The sequence below is a fragment of the Halichoerus grypus genome, chromosome 7 (assembly GCF_964656455.1).
Source record: "Halichoerus grypus chromosome 7, mHalGry1.hap1.1, whole genome shotgun sequence".
Classification (NCBI taxonomy): Eukaryota; Metazoa; Chordata; class Mammalia; order Carnivora; family Phocidae; genus Halichoerus; species Halichoerus grypus.
Genome location: NC_135718.1, coordinates 121079543 through 121097853, shown reverse-complemented (window position 1 = coordinate 121097853; position 18311 = coordinate 121079543). Strand labels below are relative to the sequence as shown.

Sequence of the window (18311 nt, the reverse complement as noted above, 5' to 3'; positions counted from 1 at the left end):
TCAAGCCAAATGGGCAGACAGGTATCTGTGGATTCAGAACTGAAGGACAGAATAAGCCAATAATCCATGGGTCCCAATGGATGTCGGAGGTATAGGTAGACACGTGGTGACCAATAATCCTGATAAAGGAGTGGTTCAGCACATCACATGCACACAAAGCAGGGATGGAGGAAGACGCATTTCCTGGAGTCAAGGTGAGATGATGAGTCAGAAAGCCAGGCAGGCTGGTGGGCAAGAAAGGCACCAGCTACCAGGAACAAGCAACGAGAGGCAAGGAGTTGACCTTGCTAGAGGCAAGTGTCTGGCCCAGTCAAGAGTTCCTCAGGTCTTCCTATCAGGGCGCAGACAGCTCAGAGCCTGCAGGTACCAGTGGGGAAATCACAGTGTCTGGCTGGATTGTAAAAGGAATAGCGGAGTCGTGGCTGACAACAGACCCTGACACAGCACCATTAACATATTCCTGACCCACATTCATTTTGTCAAAAGATGCTTTTCCAAATTGAGTCTTTATTGAGAAGACATGCACCTAACTCTGATTTGAACAGGCGACGTCGCCGCATGCAAAGTAAGAGCTTAGAGAGGACCTGTTTTATCCCATCACTCTATCTAGAAGCCAAGCACCCTGTTTTGTATTCATAGTCTGTGTTCCAGATAAATTGTCAGGTCCTTCTGCCAGATTTTTATGGATAATTAGAAGGTTGCAAGAAGCAGATGTTATGAAACTATCTGTGACTAGTCCTTAATGGAGGATGACAAGAACCCGGCACCATTTCTTAATTACAGGAGACACAGCGAGACATATTAAAAAAAAAAAAAAAAAAAAAAAAAGAGGAAGACTTCGTGGAAGCCTGACCAGATATCAAATGGTGAATCACCCACATTGAACCTGAACATTCTTGGCTCTGCAATCCGGAAACATAGATCCTACCACCTTTAAGCTAAATAATTTCATAAGTTGTGCATCCTCCGATGTGGCTTCATTTCCGATTTTAATAACTAAAATATGAGCTCCTGACTAAAATAGGGGGTCTCTCTGGCTAAAACTGTCCCGACAAGAAAATTGCATTTTATTAAATACAGACATGGTTTTTGCTACGTCAGATCCTATTAGGTAGGATAAGAGTAGGGAAACTAGGTTCTTATCCCATGAAGACTATGGCCACAATTAACACTTTGTGAGAGCTCACTCTGTGGTAGGCAGAGTATAAACTCATTGCCGTGCAGCCTATTCAATCCTGGCAGCTCTAAGTCTGTGGGCATTTTATTAGCCCCATTCTACAGAAAAGGAAACCGGTAATGATAACAAGATAGCAACAAAAACACCACCAGCTGCTACTGCTGGAAGTCGTTGCGTACTTCCTATGTCCTCACGTTCTGCGTTTGCATACCTCATCTCATGTAATAGGGCTAGAGCCGTAATTGTTTTTATTCCCAGTTAGCAGAGGAGGAAGCTAAGGTTCCAAGAGATTTTAAGTGTAAAGTCAGAATTCTAACCCCAGTCTTTCTTTCTTTTTTTTTTTAAGATTTATCTATTTGAGAGAGAGAGAAAAAAAACGCGTGTGCGAGCTCACAAGTCGGGGGGAGGGGCAGAGGGAGAGGGAGAATCTCAAGCAGACTCCCCACTGAGTGCAGAGCCTGATGCAGGGCTTGATCCCAGGACCCCAAGATTATGACCTGGGCCGAAATCAAGAGTCGGCCGCCCAGCCGACTGAACCACCCAGGCACCCCTAACCACAGTCTTTCTAACTAAATGTAGTCTGTTTAATCCCTGGGCTATACTGCCTTTATTTGGCTGGGTAACTGTAACAGATTGAATTGGGTTCCCCAAAAATTTATTTCTTAAAATCCTAACCCTCTGCACCTCCGAATGTGACTGTATATGGAGATAGGACCTTTGTAGAAGTAATTAATGTAAAATGAAGTCCTATGGATGAGCTGTAATCCAATATGACTATAAGAGATTAGGACACAGACCGGCACAAAGGGAGAATCATACAGAGACCCTGGGAGATGGTAGCCATCCGTGAGCCAAGGAGAGTGGCCTTGAAGAAACCAATCCTACCAACACCTTGATCTTGGAATTCTAGCTTCCAGGACTGTGAGATAATACATCTCTGTTGTTTAAACCACTCAATCTATAGGATTTTGTTATGGCAGCGCTAGAAAACTAATAGAGTGTCCTCATTTCAATCCGTGACCTCTGAATATCTGTTTCTTCAGCTAGAAGCTGTTAAAGGCGCTTACTGGGCATAGCACCCCATGTGCCCTCATTAACATCCTTCACCTTCTGGACAATTTCAGCAGGTGCTTTCTTCCCATGGTCCCATGGACTAACAATTTTCCTCACTCCTCAGTTTCTCTTACTCTTCCCACCCTTTCTTTGGTCCTTCCCTGAGCTACTGACAAAGTAAAAGTCCCAGATCAGAAACAGTAGGGAGTGGGCTTGGAACAGATGTGTAGGTAAGAGGCAGAGATGTAAGCTCAGTGGGAAACCACAGGGTGGAGGTTCTTATAGGGGAGAAAAACTTTTTCCTTTTTCCCTTCTAGGTTTTTTGGCTGATCTAATGATTAAATTGACATAAGACAGATTAATAGAAGAAAAACAAATGTAATTATATACATCCAGGAGCCCCACAAAGACATGAGAGGCTCCCCACAGTCAGGCAATTGGGGTTTATATGCCACCCTGAGCTAATGGGAAGCAAGTAGGGATCTGGGACTTCAAAAGTGAGGAAGACAATCCATCGGAAGATGGGAAGATCAAATGTTTGGTAAGCAAATGTTTGCCATGCCATGTGGATAAGACTTTCTTCTGTAAAAAAAAAAAAAAAAAGTTATCTTTGGTAATAACTCTCTTCCTGGTACGGGCTCCCTATCTAAATTCTTTGACGCAGTTAAGGGGGAGGTAAAAATCTCTCCTTAAGTGTGTTGGGCCTTGATTGTCTTCATCTTGGAATATTGCTCCATTACTTCATTGAATTAGAAAAATAGGTCAGTTCAGTTAAACAGTTGTGTCTCATTTTAGAAGGTGATGATGCAGCTGGGATCCCAAAGTTAGGCCTGCATGATGCGGGAAATCGGGTATTTAATAAGGCATTTCTATGGAAACAAAAAAAAACAGTTAATAATTGGAGCAAATTACAAACCAACAGAGTTCTGAGGGTCACCAGTTGAAAAGATTTCTAGATATCAGGCTTGAAGCATCTTTAGAGGGACTGAGGGCAGACAATGGCAATTGGACAGATTTTCCTGGTTTGTAATCTGAGGCCCCTAGTGATCTCTTAGAGTCGTCCACCCAGCCACAGGCACGAAGACTGACTGTTCATACATGAGTTTTTATGCTGATTTCTCTGAAGTTTATATCAAGTTGTCCAATGTTAGCTTGCATGGTTTCGGGAAAAGGGCAGCTTTAGTTCTCAATGATTTTAAGTCAGAAGGGTAGAAGAAAAACTGGAAATGTTAGTTTAAAAAGTTGTAGCCAAACATTGGAGGAAACTGAAAGAACCCAGAATCTAGTCCAATTTACAGGTAGAAAACAAAACTTCAATGACAATTGACAGAACTAGAATTTAATCTCCATAAGTGTATATTATAATTTCTACTGAAACACCATTTTGTTCTCTACCATCACCCCCATTGCCATTAAAGATAACCAAAGAAAGACTAATTTGTTTGCAAAGTAAGTCTAGTTTTAATAAATTTGGCTTGATTGTTTATATAAATATAATAAGAATAGTGATTGACCATAAAGAATTTTTAAATCTGCTTTGCTGGAACTTTTTATAAGGAATCTCAGACTGTACTTTTAAAAGCTTCTCAAAGTTGGGGCGCCTGGGTGGCTCAGTCATTAAGCGTCTGCCTTCGGCTCAGGTCATGATGCCAGGGTCCTGGGATCGAGCCCCACATCGGGCTCCCTGCTCCGCGGGAAGCCTGCTTCTCCCTCTCCCACTCCTCCTGCTTGTGTTCCCTCTCTCACTGTGTCTCTCTCTGTCAAATAAATAAATAAAATCTTTAAAAAAAAAAAAAAAAGCTTCTCAAAGCTAGGAAGCCAAGCTAAAGATGGGCTATCAGGCTTTCCAGCAATACCTATAGATTTGGGTTACTTCCTATCTTTACAAGGTCCCCAATCCTGAAATTCCTGCGCCTGCCAGGAAGTCACCTTTCTCACTCACCCGGCAAAGTTGCTGAATCCCTGTAAGTAAGGTACCAGGCCATTTTCACCAAGGGGCATTATTGGCTCCAGTCAACCTTAGCTACTTAAAGCTGTCTGGTCATATCTGAGTCTTTAGACATCTCTCTCAAATATGACACTCCAGTCAAAGCCTTGGTAATGCAACCAATGTTTTCAAGTGTGTCTTGTTACAGAAGAACAGATTCTTAGTGAACTTAGGCATATAACTATTGCCATGAAAATCAGAATACCCCCTGAGAATTTATGAATTCTAGGGGCATCAGGTAGGAAGAGAAGGATAAAAGTTTAATCTTTGTTCACAAAGGTATATATTACCAAATTGTTCTAAGTCATAGGTAGCTTAAAAGAAGAGAAAAAGGTTTCCATTATTCTGGAAAACAAAATATATTCTTTTAAATTGGCCATGTTTTAAACAAAAAAAAATTACAAGCATACTCCTCAGTTCATTCAGCACAATGTAACTGATATTTGTTCTGATTGAATCTAGTTATTCTATTAGCTTTAGAAATTCTTACCAGTTCAGTTTTCTGATCTTGAAGTTATCAGAAATCTGTATTCTAGAGTACGTTCCATAAGTCTTCTTAAAGATGAAGTACTTTTGCAGGAACATTTTTGCAAAAGCATCAGAGAAATAATAACCATCTGTAAATGACAAAAGACTTAAAAATAGCCATGATTAAAGATCTGATGAAAGTCTATCACAATGCAGTTGACAAGGAAATCTATTTATTTTTGTGACACCTAACATTTTAAGGTAAGTGGAATTATGACTGATAATGTTATATCAGGACATATTAGATTTCTAGAAATTTCATAAAATTTGTAGAACACTGGTAACACATACTAACAATACAACATGAAAAACGCTCAGTATTACTCTTTTTTAAAGTAATCTCTACATCTAATGTGGGGCTCGAACTCATGACCCCGAGATCAAGAGTCACTCCCAACTGAGCCACAGCCAGGTGCCCCAGTATTACTGTTTTATTTGACAATGCTTCCCATGTCATTTAACATATCAAATAAGACTAATTAGTTTAACATCTTCCTTATTTAAGGAGAGAAAACAAATCTTCTGAGATGTTCCAGGGACCCCCTAAAAAATTCTCAAACTTAGTTCAAAATCAAAAAGACTTTATTTAGAATTTGATTTTTAAGAAGTTTGTCAAAAATGTCAGAGAGGTTTTAAAAAACTTGGTCAAATAGGATCATAGGTCACTGTGAAAGAATACTTAGCTATCCATTTAACCATATTGTCAATTAAAGACTTCACAGGCAAATCTGGAAAGCTAAATAGTTGTTTTAACCTTAGTTCTTGGGTGCCTAGGTGGCTCAGTCAGTTAAGCATCTGACTCTTGATTTCCACTCAGGTCATGATCTCAGGGTCATGAGATCAAGCCCTGCATCCAGCTCCGGGCTCCTCGAGGAGTCTGCTTGAAGATTCTCTCCCTCTGCCCCTCCCTCCCCACCCTCAATCTCTCTCTCAAATAAGTAAATAAATAAAATCTTTAAAAAAAATAAAATAAAAAACTTCAGTTCTTTGAATAGAGAATCCTCAGCTTTCTTAAGTAATCAAAGACCTGATAAAGGCGAAATTATTTTGACAAGATACAAAATCTTTGCTTTTTAGGCAGATTACTTTAAAAGGTAAGGAAAAATCTTTTATAATCTTTTATCAAGAGCAGACCAATAGTTCAAGAAAACTTTTTTCCTTTTAACAGAAAGAAACTTAAATTCTAATTTTATACCAGCTTCTTTTTGATATCAAAATTCATTTAACTTAATTAAACTTATTTTAATCTTAGTGAGCTTGACTAAAACTCCTTTGCCAAGATTCCTTTTCTATAAATCTTCTACAACCTTTTTACATTCAAATTTTGTCCTATAATTTTTCTTTCCCATTTTAAAACAATTGACAAAATTACCTTATTTTCCCTTAACAAAAAATGCATTTCCATTTCTTATACTTAATTTTATCAAAAACACCCATCTTGCTTGTCTCACATTCAGAGATGTTTCCCTTATTATTTCTAGTGGCATTAATTACCTATATTAGAGTTTTTAATTCTTAAAAACCTTCATTTTTAGTGAAAATAAAAACAAAAACAATTATAAACTGTCTACTATATTAGCATTCTGTGGGTTGGCAAATTTATAAATACTTTTAGAATATCTAGAAACATGTTTCTCATAGCAGAATTTCTAGTATGACACAGACATGTTTACTAATGGACCCCCAACTATTTTTAGTAATTAATTATTGTTCTAGTATTTTATCTTATTTGGAAATAACCTAGACATTTAACGACTTCCCACCATTTAGTTTTAACTTAGCAAAATTCTAAGGGTGGAGGTTACCAAGGAGATTTGGGAAACTATTTTTAAGTGGACATACCATAACAGTTATTACTGAAAAGTTCACCTGAAAATTCTTATCCCACTTACATTTATTTACTTGTTCTTAACAATCATACTTAGATTACTCATGAAAATTTCATGAGACATTAAAGCAGTTAGCCATCATCTTAAGTTATTTTTCTTCCTGCCAAACTTTATAACAGAGATAACATGAGCATATTTTACTTTCAGTAAATGAAGATAGAATAAAAGTATTACACTTAATGCTAATAACTCTAAAGCTATGTCTGTATTAATGAAACCGGCAAACTTAAGCTTGCTTTTATTTACCAAAAATTATCCTAGACATGAGCTTGAAAAATGTTTGGGTTAGTTTTTATTATATTTCTGAGATTTAGAAATACTTAGTTCAAAAGCACTTGTTTTTAAGCCAATTTTAAGTAGAGCTTTTTTAGAAATGAATTTTGGCACCACCATCTAGAGGTAGAAAAATGCCACATCTATCATGTGTGTGTGTGTATATATATACATATATATATATATATATATACACACACATATATATACATATCTATATATATAGATATACATATACATATACATATATAGATATGTATATAGACGTACATAACATACAGACACAGAGATCTGGTTGCTTTCATTTTAAAACTTTAGCCATGAATCAGGTACAAAACAAAACCCACTAGTTTATAAATAATTGTGTCTCTGGCAGACAGAGAACAAGTTAAGGTTACCCACTTAAAAGCTTTTTGCTAGTATTTGTGGAGAAGACTATTAAGATTTGTATTTGTCCTTGACAAGTAATCTTAAGGATGCTGTGCTCCGGAGTTTGGGCAAGAGAGCCTTTTTAGCAGTCTGTATTTTAAAAAGGTCTCCTCTTCCCCCACTTCCACCCCCTTTTTTTAATAGTTTCAGACCATTGTTTTAGTTACCTCCCAGGGTGTTTACATTTCAAAGACATAGTAAGATTTCTATCTTCAAGAGATGGAGAAAGAATGTGAGTTTTCTCCTAGAAATTCTGGCTCTACTTCTGTATTACCACAAGTCTAGGGTCATTACTACTTAAATTTTCCCTCTTTTTCTTAAATGCAGAACAATTGTATTTCAATGTCCTGATTTTTTTTTTTTTAATATACAATATCTGTACATATCTGGAGGCAAATGGAAAGGCTCTGAATGGGCTTGGAGTTGCTCCTGGACTTATGCTTTTATTTCTCCAAAAATTCAAGTTAGTAAATCAAAAATTGTTCTTTTTAACGTTTTTTGGTCTGCATTCTTACAAGTTATCTCCAAAGAATTTGGTAGCCTTTTTTGTCAAAACATGTAGAGGTTGATTTGCTCACTTGATCGCACTATTCTAAATTTTTTTTTTTTTTAAAGATTTTATTTATTTTTTTGACAGAGAGAGACATAGCGAGAGCAGGAACACAAGCAGGGGGAGTGAGAGAGGGAGAAGCAGGCTTCCCGCCGAGCAGGGAGCCCGATGTGGGACTCGATTCCAGGACCCTGGGATCATGACCTGAGCCAAAGGCAGACGCTTAACGACTGAGCCACCCAGGCGCCCTAAATTTTTTTTTTTTTTTTTTTTTTTTTAATATTAGGGAGAAAATTTCCAACGAAGATGAAAATTAAAAGATTTCTGTATTTTGGATCTTCACAGTTTAGTGCAGTACGCTTTTAAAAAGTCTGTATAAAGCTTTCAACAAAGGCCTTTGGATGATCATCTTCTTTCTGAGTGTATAATTTAACCTTAGACCAATTCACTTTAGCGGGGAAAGCCTCCAATATTGTTCCTATCAAACCTTGAATACCAGCCTGCAGTTGAGCTATTTTCTGGTCATTTGTAGAAGGGCCTGGGAGAAATTCTGGCCATCTGTTTAGGGCATTAATTTTTAAATGTTTTTCTTTAAATTTGGTAGGATCTTCTGAAAGTGGAGGTAAAAGGACTTTATAATTTAAATGATGCCCTGGTGTCCGAGGGACCTGAATTCTTTGGGTGGGGTCTAGGAGATCCCTGCAAAGAACATATTGCCTAGGAAAGCCTGCAGCTGTCAGATCCTGATTACAGAGCCCAACAAAACAAGTTTTTTTTTTATGTCTGAGCTGTATTGTCCATTCCAGATGCTTCTGTTAAATTAATTTCCTGGCTCTTAGTATTGACATGAGTAACCTGTACATTCTCAGCTTAGGGATGAGGTGAGAGTGCTCTCTGAAAATCATGTAGGAAAACAGAAGCTAAAATAAGCATCTAGGTGTTGAAGGAATTTTTCCAGAGAAGGTAGAGGACTTTGGGGAACTCAGGGAATTTGCTGAGGAGAGAGGGCAAGATTTTAAGGAGATTTTATGTTGGATGGGTCTTTGATTCTTGTTCTCTAATTCTGTTCTTTCATCTTAAGGGAATCCCTAAGGCTAGCGGTCATATCTCTTTGTATCTATCTTTTAATTTGGTCTTTCCATAGGTACCCATAATACAATTGTTTAGGATGAGAGCTCTCTAAAAACGTGTTTGTTTGTTTGTTTTTCAAATATGGAAGTCTTTCCAATTCAAAAGATTCATCATCTGGCCATTGATGAGTAGGATTTCATATTTATCTCAATAATGACTCAAACCAATAAGCTTTTTTATGACTTACCCAAGGACACAAAAGGCACCCCACAAGAGAGTGCAAAAGATGTAGCCCTCACAAGATCCAGAAAGTTCACTCCCAGAGTTAGCCTAAGAAAGCAAGGGCCTTCCTGTCACAGGTATTAAGAACTGTGTAGTAAAAACGTGTAGTAAAAACGTGTCTCTCACGGGAGTGTGGGATGCCTCCAGTCACAGACCCACTACTCTGTGTCTGGGCAGGTGCTACTGGAATGGGACCTTCCAGCACTAACAAAGCAATGGAGGTTGAGATGACAAAGGCCCCTTATGGACTGGGACACCTTCTGATAAACTCCCCTAAGAGCTGGCACAGCTGGACAGAGAGAACTCTGCTTGTGATTTTGTGTCTCCTGAATCCCGGTCTATTCAATCGGCCGCCAGATGTACAGCATTATTTGTACCTTCTGGAGAGTGGAGACCAGAGAGAGCATTCTCATTGGTCACACAGCCAAGCTCTGAGGACATAGGACAAGATCAAAGGAAAAGCCCATCAGATCTACGGTTTTCCTCCTTCTGATAAACACAAAAGACAAAAACAAAAGAAAGCAATGATTATCTCTGGAGGAATGGAATGCATAGAAATCAGGAGTATTCATAATAACAAATCTTTACCAAAATTGCTATGCTCAAGGAACTAGTTCACACAAATATTTTTTTTCCTGCTAATTTAAACTTACAAAAAGCAAATGACTGTCACCACTCTTAACTTCCAATAGACCCTGCAGGCAGAGTCCAGGACACTGATGTGGTAAGAATTCTCACCTTCTGCCAGTGCTTGTCCCAAGTCCCAAGATCATTCAGCGGCAGCAACCCTGGAGTGAGTACTGTTTAGCCAGTGAAGAGCCCCATGTTGGATGCCAAAACTGTAGGGAAGGAAAATGTTTCTCTCCTTATCTTCTAGGTTCTTTGCCTGGTCTAATAAATAAACTGACATAATTCAGATTAACAGGAGAAAAACAAATTTAATTATTTATGTATGAGAGCACCACAAAGACAGGAGAGGTTCCCCAACAGTCGGGCAATTGAGGTTTATAAGCCACGGGAGCTAAGGAGAAGGAAGGGTCTGGGACTTCAAAGGGGAAGAAGACAATCCATAGGAAGATGGGCAGAGCAAATGTTTGGTAAACGAATGTTTGTGATGCCCTGAGAAGTCTTTCTTACGTAAAAAAAAAAAAAAAAAAAAAGTTATCTTTGATAACAGCTCTCTTCCTAGTGTAGGCTTCTGGCCTAAATCCTTTTAAGCAGTTGAGGAGGTAAAAACACTCCTCTTAAGTCTGTTGGGCCTTGATTATCTTCAGCTCAAAATTATCCACCTGCCAGAGTTGCACATTCTGCCCTGAGCCCCATCATCCTTTTACCCCTAAGACATTTTCTCAATTACAACAATTATTTATAAATTTATACATGTTTATATAATTATTTATAAATGTATATTAACATTATTTATAAATTACTCATAAATACTCATAAGATACTCATAAATAAATTACTTATAAATTTACCTAGCATACAAGGTTTTTTGCTGGGTGCAGAGATACAATGCTAAAAGCAAAAACAGGGGCCCTGGTTGCATACAGTTATAAAGGGAAATAAATATTAATCACATAATTATACTGTTTCTTGAATATCTGATTTGCCAAATGACGAAACTGAGACAATTTAGTGATGAGTTTGATGTCCTTTGCTCAAGGGAAAAGCACCCATGGTTTGGGGGAGCGCTGTGCCTACAAGCAGCGGAGGCGCTTCCCAGGGGATTTTGGGTAAGAGCGAGTTTTATACAGCTCTAGAAGAAAGATAGAAAAGCAACTTTTAGATAAAAAAAAAAAAGTGTCCCTCCTCTGCGACATCAGGAAAGCTTTCTTTTAAATGGGATAAACAGCTGCATACCCAAGAATAATTATCAGTGAAGACAGCCCTACTCAGACTACCTGTACTTGTTTTCACCGCAGTAAAAACCAAATGCATTTCATTCTGCAACAGACACGGCTCGTGATGGGCAATTCCAGACCCATGGTCACTTAATGTCCCATGGTCAAGTGTTCCCTCTGTCCAGAGGTCCAGTGTCACTCCATGAGCTATTTCTCCAAACATGTGTTATTCTCTGCTGCAAATGGCATGGCCTTGTCCCAGAATCCTGGGTGTCTATGTTGCAATTTTCTCACTGGGACTTTCCCAAAGCTCATGGTTTACTGTCACTGACATCCTAGTACCATCGAGTGGACGTGATTGTATGGCTCAAGCATCAGGACCCTCATACTCTTACCAAGGCCTCCAACATGCTCATCCAGTCTGGCTGACCGGATAACATCCATATAGTGGACTAGTGTGATATTCTGTGGGATGACTAGATGACCCAAGTCTCTTTACATAATTATGATGGAGGATGGGAGAGGATGGGGCAAAACCATAAATATAGACCCATGTCCATTCCAAGTGAACATCGATCGTTTCTGATTCTCTTTTTTGACAGAGATAGAAAAGAACACATTTGCCTGTCCATCCTGCACATAATGTGCCCCACACCCCAAACCATCTTCTTCCGTTGTAGCAAAAGGTAGGTGCAATTGGATTTACTATTCGCTTGAGTTTTAGATAATTCATTGTCATCTTCCAGGATCTGTGTATTGTTGCAGAAGCCAGACCTGTGAATTAAATAGAGATTATGAGAAGGACCACAATGCCTGCATCCTTTAGCTCTTTAAGACCGGAGCTAATTTCTGCCATTCCCACTAGGATGTGATGTTGTGATACTGTTTGTGATTTACTATTTTGGCCAGTAGTGAGAGTGATGGCAGATTCAAAGGCTTTCACTTAGCCTTTCTCAATATAATAACTCTTATCCCTCAGGCCAAGGAACTAATGGATGGCTTTGCCAAATACCAAGTATGTCTATTCACATTATACGCAGAGGAACCAAGGAAATGGTCTCTGGGTGGATCTGTAAACCTAGTGGACACACTGTGAGCCGGATCTGGGCCAAACCTCCAATTATCAGCTGGTCATCGTGTGTTCCTACTGTATCAGTGAGGACATGGTACTACCTCTAGTTTCTAGGTATCGATGTCTACTCAGATCCTGTACCCAGGAGTCCTTGAAATGCTTGAGTATCCCCTTTCTCTAGTGGAGTAAATGGCTCTAATCCCTTTGGAGAATAACTGGTAGATCCAACATTATGGATGCTTGCTATGGTGTTTAGGGTCCTTCCTCCTGGGAACCCAGCCTCTCCTTCACTGAATGAGTTCCAGACCTGAAAACTGGCTCAGTCGGTTAAGTATCCAACTCTTGATTTCGGCTCAGGTCATGATCCCAGGGTCTTTGGATCGAGTCCCGCATCAGGCTCCCTGCTCAGCAGGGAGTCTGCTTCTTCCCCTCCTTCCCACTTGTGCTCTCTCTCACTATCTCTGTCTCTCTCAAATAAATAAATAAAATATTTTTTAAAAAAGAGATTAAAAAAAAAACTGGCTCAAATCTGAAAACAAGGGCATCATCCATTCTTGATTTTTTTTCTTTTTAAATTGTACAGATTAGGCAGTGCCCTTGTTGGCTGCCCACATGTTTTGCCACTAGGGGTGCTGAGTTCCAGTAATACCTCCACAACTCTGCAGGTCAGGTGTCCTCTGATTGTAGCTTTGCTTTTATTTATGATAATTGTACCCAGCGGGCTTCTGACAGTTAAGCACAGCCACTTAGCCACTGTTACAGGGTTTATCATCCCCATTGTCGCTATTTCTGCAGCCGTATCTCCTATCAGTGCAGGCCTACAGAGAACCATCACTTACCTTCCTATTGATGCTGTGCCCCTCTCAGTACATTCTCCATTGTTTCCTCTGGGCACTTCCATGAAACATAGTCATCCAACCGGATGTATTATATTCATGCTAACACGCCCGCTTCTCTGAGCTTTCTAATCCATTCTGCTACCATCTCCCATGGCAATTCTGGCATTTCTACCTAAATTAATGTGAGCCATCACTTTTGCCATGGTTCTGGGAGATGTCTTAGGACTGTGTTTATACCATCTCCTGAGCTCCTTGCTAAGGAGTTAAAAAAAAAAAAATGCTTCCATATTAATAAGCTCCCTTTTATCTAAATTTGAGTTCTGCTTCCCCAACTCCTTGGTTCAGAACTGTTAAAATATAATCCCATGCATTCTTTCCTGGCTTGGTTCTGCAGTTCCTTTGGGAAAACCACCTCATTCCTTCCCTGGCAGGCCAAGCATGTCTTTACTTGGAGAAACTACTGTATCATCTTCATGAAAGGACTGAGTCTAACCCTTAATAGGAAAGAATGGTCCTCTCATTCAGTCTCAGAGTGTTTAGAAAAATATGGGAATTTAAGATTACAGGAGCATTAACCCAGATGTCCCCCATCTCATGTGTCAGAATCCCATTCTTTCCAACCAGAACCTTGACTTTGGCATAGCTGACCTGCCTGTGCTGGGAATGAAACTTTCTTTGGAACTTGGCTATGTTTCTGATTAAGTCCTGGGCCAAGTCTTCAATATTCTATGTCCTTCCCCTTAGAGCTGAGTGTCTCTTTATATGCTACCGTGAGGAGATACATATCTTTATGTACGTATGAGAGGATGTACATATCTTTATTGAGACCCAGGTACAAATGTCATGGGGATGATCGGGTGAATAAAATAAATGAGGCTAGACATGAGAATCACATGTGAAGGGGCACGTGGTTGGCTCAGTCGGTTGAGCGTCCGACTCTTAGTTTCAGCTCGGGTCATGATCTCAGAGTCATGGGACGAGTCCCACTTTGGGCTCTGCGCTCATCGTGGAGCCTGTTTGAGATTCTCTCTCTCCCTCTCCCTCTGAGCCTCCTCGTCTACTCGCTCTCTCTCTCTCTCACTCGCTAAAATAAGATAAATAAATAAAACCTTTAAAAAAAATTATATGTGGAGCTTATAGAATATGAATTCTTGTTCTCCCACACTTCAACAATCTGAGTTTATGAGTCTTGGGGTGGAGCTTGGGAATCTTTAATATTTTGTAGCTCCTCAGGTGAATTTCATAGGGCTCCACTTGAGTTATTAACAAGACAACCTCTCAGTTTCCTGTCTACCCCCAACACAGCCACTGTTTTTGACTGGAAGCAAAAGAAACCCAAACATGATGGTACCCAAGTTTGGAAGTAACTTTATGTACTACCTGCTTTTATTTGTTCTGGGGCATGCCCCACCCCAGGCTAACTTCCACCATACTGGGTCTCCACAGAAGGTGGGTCAAGAATGTGTGTCCTAGGAGGTGATCCATTTTGACAGGATGGCAGGGACCATATTAGCAACATCTCCAAACGGCTTTGCCTCAAAAGCGTGAGAAGTAAGGGGCGCCTGGGTGGCTCAGTCAGTTAAGCGTCTGACTTCGGCTCAGGTCATGATCCCGGGGTCCTGGGATTGAGCCCCGTATCCGGCTCCCTGCTCAGTGGGGAGCCTGCTGCTCCCCCTGCTATTCTCTCTTTTGCTCTCTCTCTCTCTCCTTCTCTCTCTGTCAAGCAAATAAATAAATAATCGTAAAAAAAAAAAAAAAAGTGTGAGAAGTAATAGAGTAGTATTAGAGAAGTAAGCAGAGTAATAGCAGGATGGGAGGAAAATACCCAGACCAGTATATTCACCACAGTCCCATGGGAAGTGAGCTCCCTGTGTGTACATCTTTGAAATGGGCCCTATGGGATAATAAAATACAAACATTTGGACTTAGTCATCCCCGTTCCTGGTACAGAGCTCCTAACAACCTTGGAATCTCCTGAGCAATAACAGTATCTTTTGTATGCTAATGAGTTAACTTTTGGTGGGGGGGGGGGGGTAGCCACTAAATAACTTCAAGATAGGAGCCGGTGGCTGGAAAAACCAACCAAGTGATCAGAGGGCTAGAACTTTCAGCCTCATTGACCTCCCTCCAAGCAGAGGAGAGGGTCTGGAGTTTGAGGTCAATCAGCAATGATTGATCTATCATGCCTACATAATGAAACCTCCATTAAAAAAAAAGAAGAAAGAAAGAAAAGAAAAGAAGCAATGGGGTTTGAGGAGCTTCCGGGGTGGTGAACACATCGATGTGTTGGGGGAGTAGCGTGCCCACTAAGGGCATGCAAGCTTTCCACTTCCTACCCCCATACCTTGCCCTATGCATTTCTTCCCTTTGCCTGCCCCTGAGTTATAGCCTTCACAATAAATTGGTAATAGTAAATAAAGCACTTTCCCGACACCCGTGAGTTGCTCTAGCTAATTATCAAACCTGAGGAAGGGATCATGGGAAACCGAATTTGTAATCAGCCAGGCAGAAGTGTTGGTGGTCTGGGCACCCCATTTGTGACTGGTGTCTGAAGTGGAGGCAGGCTAGTGGGACCAAGCTCTTATCCTGACCTGTGGGGTCTGCACTAACTCCAGATCAATAGTGTATGAATTGAATTGGACTGTTGGACACCCAACTGGTGTTGGAGGATAGGTTGTTGGTGTTGGGAAAACCCACACAGCCCCTCACACACTGCCCTCCTATGGCTGCGTTCCTGCACCAGAAAGGCCCAGCCAGTCTGTCAGATGAGATTTTCCACTGACTTCTCTGCCCACTCAGGGCCTGGCACTGAGAAACAGGGTGGTTGGTAATGATGGGGTTCAGGACATGCTACCCCACAATATGGCACTTGTCATACTGAATATCATAAGCTGAAGGAATTTGAAAAATGGCAGAAGCAGGAAGGTCACCCTGATAACTGTCCTCCCTAGCCCACTCACCCTTCTTCCCTGAAACAGGTCAAAAAATTCCCACATGAAAGATTCCCTCTCTGTACCAAGAGGAAGGAAGATACTCTTATCACCAGAGATGGGGAGTTTAGAACCAAGAAATCTGTGCAAACAAATCTTGTTACACTAACCTTTATCTTCCTACTTACCTCTTCACCATTTACTACACCTAGCCCAAACCCCTTTGTCTTATCAATTCTTGACTTATTTACTCTTTCTTTGTCTAAAAGGTGTAAAAGCTTCCTGCTCTGGTTCCTCCTTCCATCTTCATTCTCTTGTGGAGACACCATATACATGAAAAATTTAATAAAATTTGTATGCTTTTCTCCTGTGAATCTTTGTCCCTTTCAATTTCAGACCCAGCCAAGAACCCTAAATGGGTTAGTAAACTTTTTCTCCTCTGTAGTTACAGAGAGGTCCAGATGCTCTGCCTCCTCCCACGAGCCTGGGCACCCTGCACAAGGCACACTTGCCCCAGCGGGAGCCCTTGGCCCTCTCCCTCTTCCTCCATCAGTTCAACTAGCCCTTCTTCACAAGTGCAGTCCAGCGACAAACCTCCAGTCCTAACCTCATGAGGAACTTGGTCTCCAATGTCTGACCAGACTTAAAACACCTCCACACAGAGGTCCTGTCATCACCACGAACACAAACTCCAACCAAAGGTACCCTCCTCCTCCAACGCAATCCTCTCTCCCAACCAGTTTTATCGTTTCTGTTTACTCGTTAAATGTTTACTGAGTTCTTAATATGTGCCAGGCCCTGCACTAGATGTTGGAGATACAAAAAAAGAATAGGACCAGGTCCCTACTATCCAAGAGCTTATAGTCTTCTTGAAAATGTGTGTGCTGCGGCGCCCGGGTGGCTCAGTTGGTTAAGCTTCCAACTCTTGATTTCAGCTCAGGTCGTGATCTCAGGGTCTTGAGATTGAGCCCCGCGTTGGGCTCCATACTAGATGTGGAGCCTGCCTAAGATTCTCTCTGTCCCTCTCCCTCTGTTCCCTCTTCTCTCCCTTTCTAAAAAAAAATAATAATAATAAATTAAATAAAGAATCATTTAAAAAAAAGAAAGAAAGAAAGAAACTGTGTGCTTAACCTAGATGAAGTAGTTGAAAATGAAAGCCGGACTCCCCGAGTCCTGTTTTATACTTCTGTATGTTTCACTGCACGTAGTACAGTGGAAATGCTTTTGAAATGAGTAAATGAATAAATGTGAAATCAGATGAAGGAATGCAAACGTAACTCAGCTACTAAGACAAAAGCACCATGTCCTTCAGCACCTCTATCCTTGTGGGTGCTGCTTTCTGTACTTGCAGATGTGGGATGCAGAATTCTTTGCAAATCCTGTTCCTTTCTGCTGAGTTACTCAAGGATAACAATTGACTTTTCCTTTTTAAGTTACCAACACTCTCTGCTAATAACATCACTATCAAACTTTTAGAGAGAGAGCAACTAAAAACTACTCACAGCAAATGGCCACTGATGAGTCAGGAACCCTTAAAAGCTGTCATCGGGGTCCGGCCTGATGCATACAGTTCCATGGTTAGGCAAGCGGGAGTCACCTCCAGGAAGGATAGCGATTATTCCCAACAGCGCCAGGGCTGGGCACCACCCCCCTCCAAGCACCTGGCTTCTCGTTAATTTACCCGTGACATGTTGCTACACTTAATTGCATTTGACAATTAGTAACATTTCAACACCTCTTTTAATGAAACAATTAAGAGAGTGCTTGTCTTGGTTGCAAGAAAATATATGAGCTGATTTTTCAGAGGAAAAGAAAAAAGACCAAACATAAACCCCCAGTGGTATTTCAGTTATAGACAGCTTTGAGGGAAGACCTTTCCCTTTTGCATTTTGCAAGAATTATGTGCCAGCACGCCTTTTCATGTTTGTTTGTTTGTTGCTTGGTTTCTCTGAATGAGCATTTCTCCACCAGACAGCTCCAGGCCGGTCACGCAGCCACGTGATATTAATTACAAGGAAGAACGGATGCTAAGCAGTTGCTGTTACTCATTTCTCACCCGTGTTGTTGCATTGATTGCTTGGGAAAGCAGATGCCCCCAAGGCAGTACTTCACACAATCAATGCGGGCCCCAGGGAAGCCTGAGAAGAGTCTTTGAGCCTTTGTCCTGGCTTCCAGTTCTCTCCAACTAACAGACTGATGGGGAAGTGTGGCCCCTAGGGGTCCCTGAAAAAATTGAAAATAACTGCTGTTTGTACTACCCACCCCTGCCACACACATTAGTAACAGAAAAGTTACTTTGCTCTGTCACTGAAACAATGTTCCTTACAACAATAGCTTACAAATCTTTGGACTCATGAACATTCTATTGTCACTGTAGACTAGCCGGG

The 18311-nt window shown here is 40.7% G+C and overlaps 1 long non-coding RNA gene across 1 annotated transcript; it reads right to left on the bottom strand.

The window, feature by feature from the left end:
• Positions 1 to 2588: 2588 nt before the first annotated feature.
• Positions 2589 to 17563, bottom strand: LOC118549188 (uncharacterized). Its single transcript, XR_004923967.2, has 4 exons — positions 17427 to 17563; positions 9978 to 11857; positions 4708 to 4834; positions 2589 to 3099 (listed from the first exon to the last, which is right to left on the bottom strand). It is a non-coding gene; the product is annotated as an uncharacterized LOC118549188 (long non-coding RNA).
• Positions 17564 to 18311: the final 748 nt, after the last annotated feature.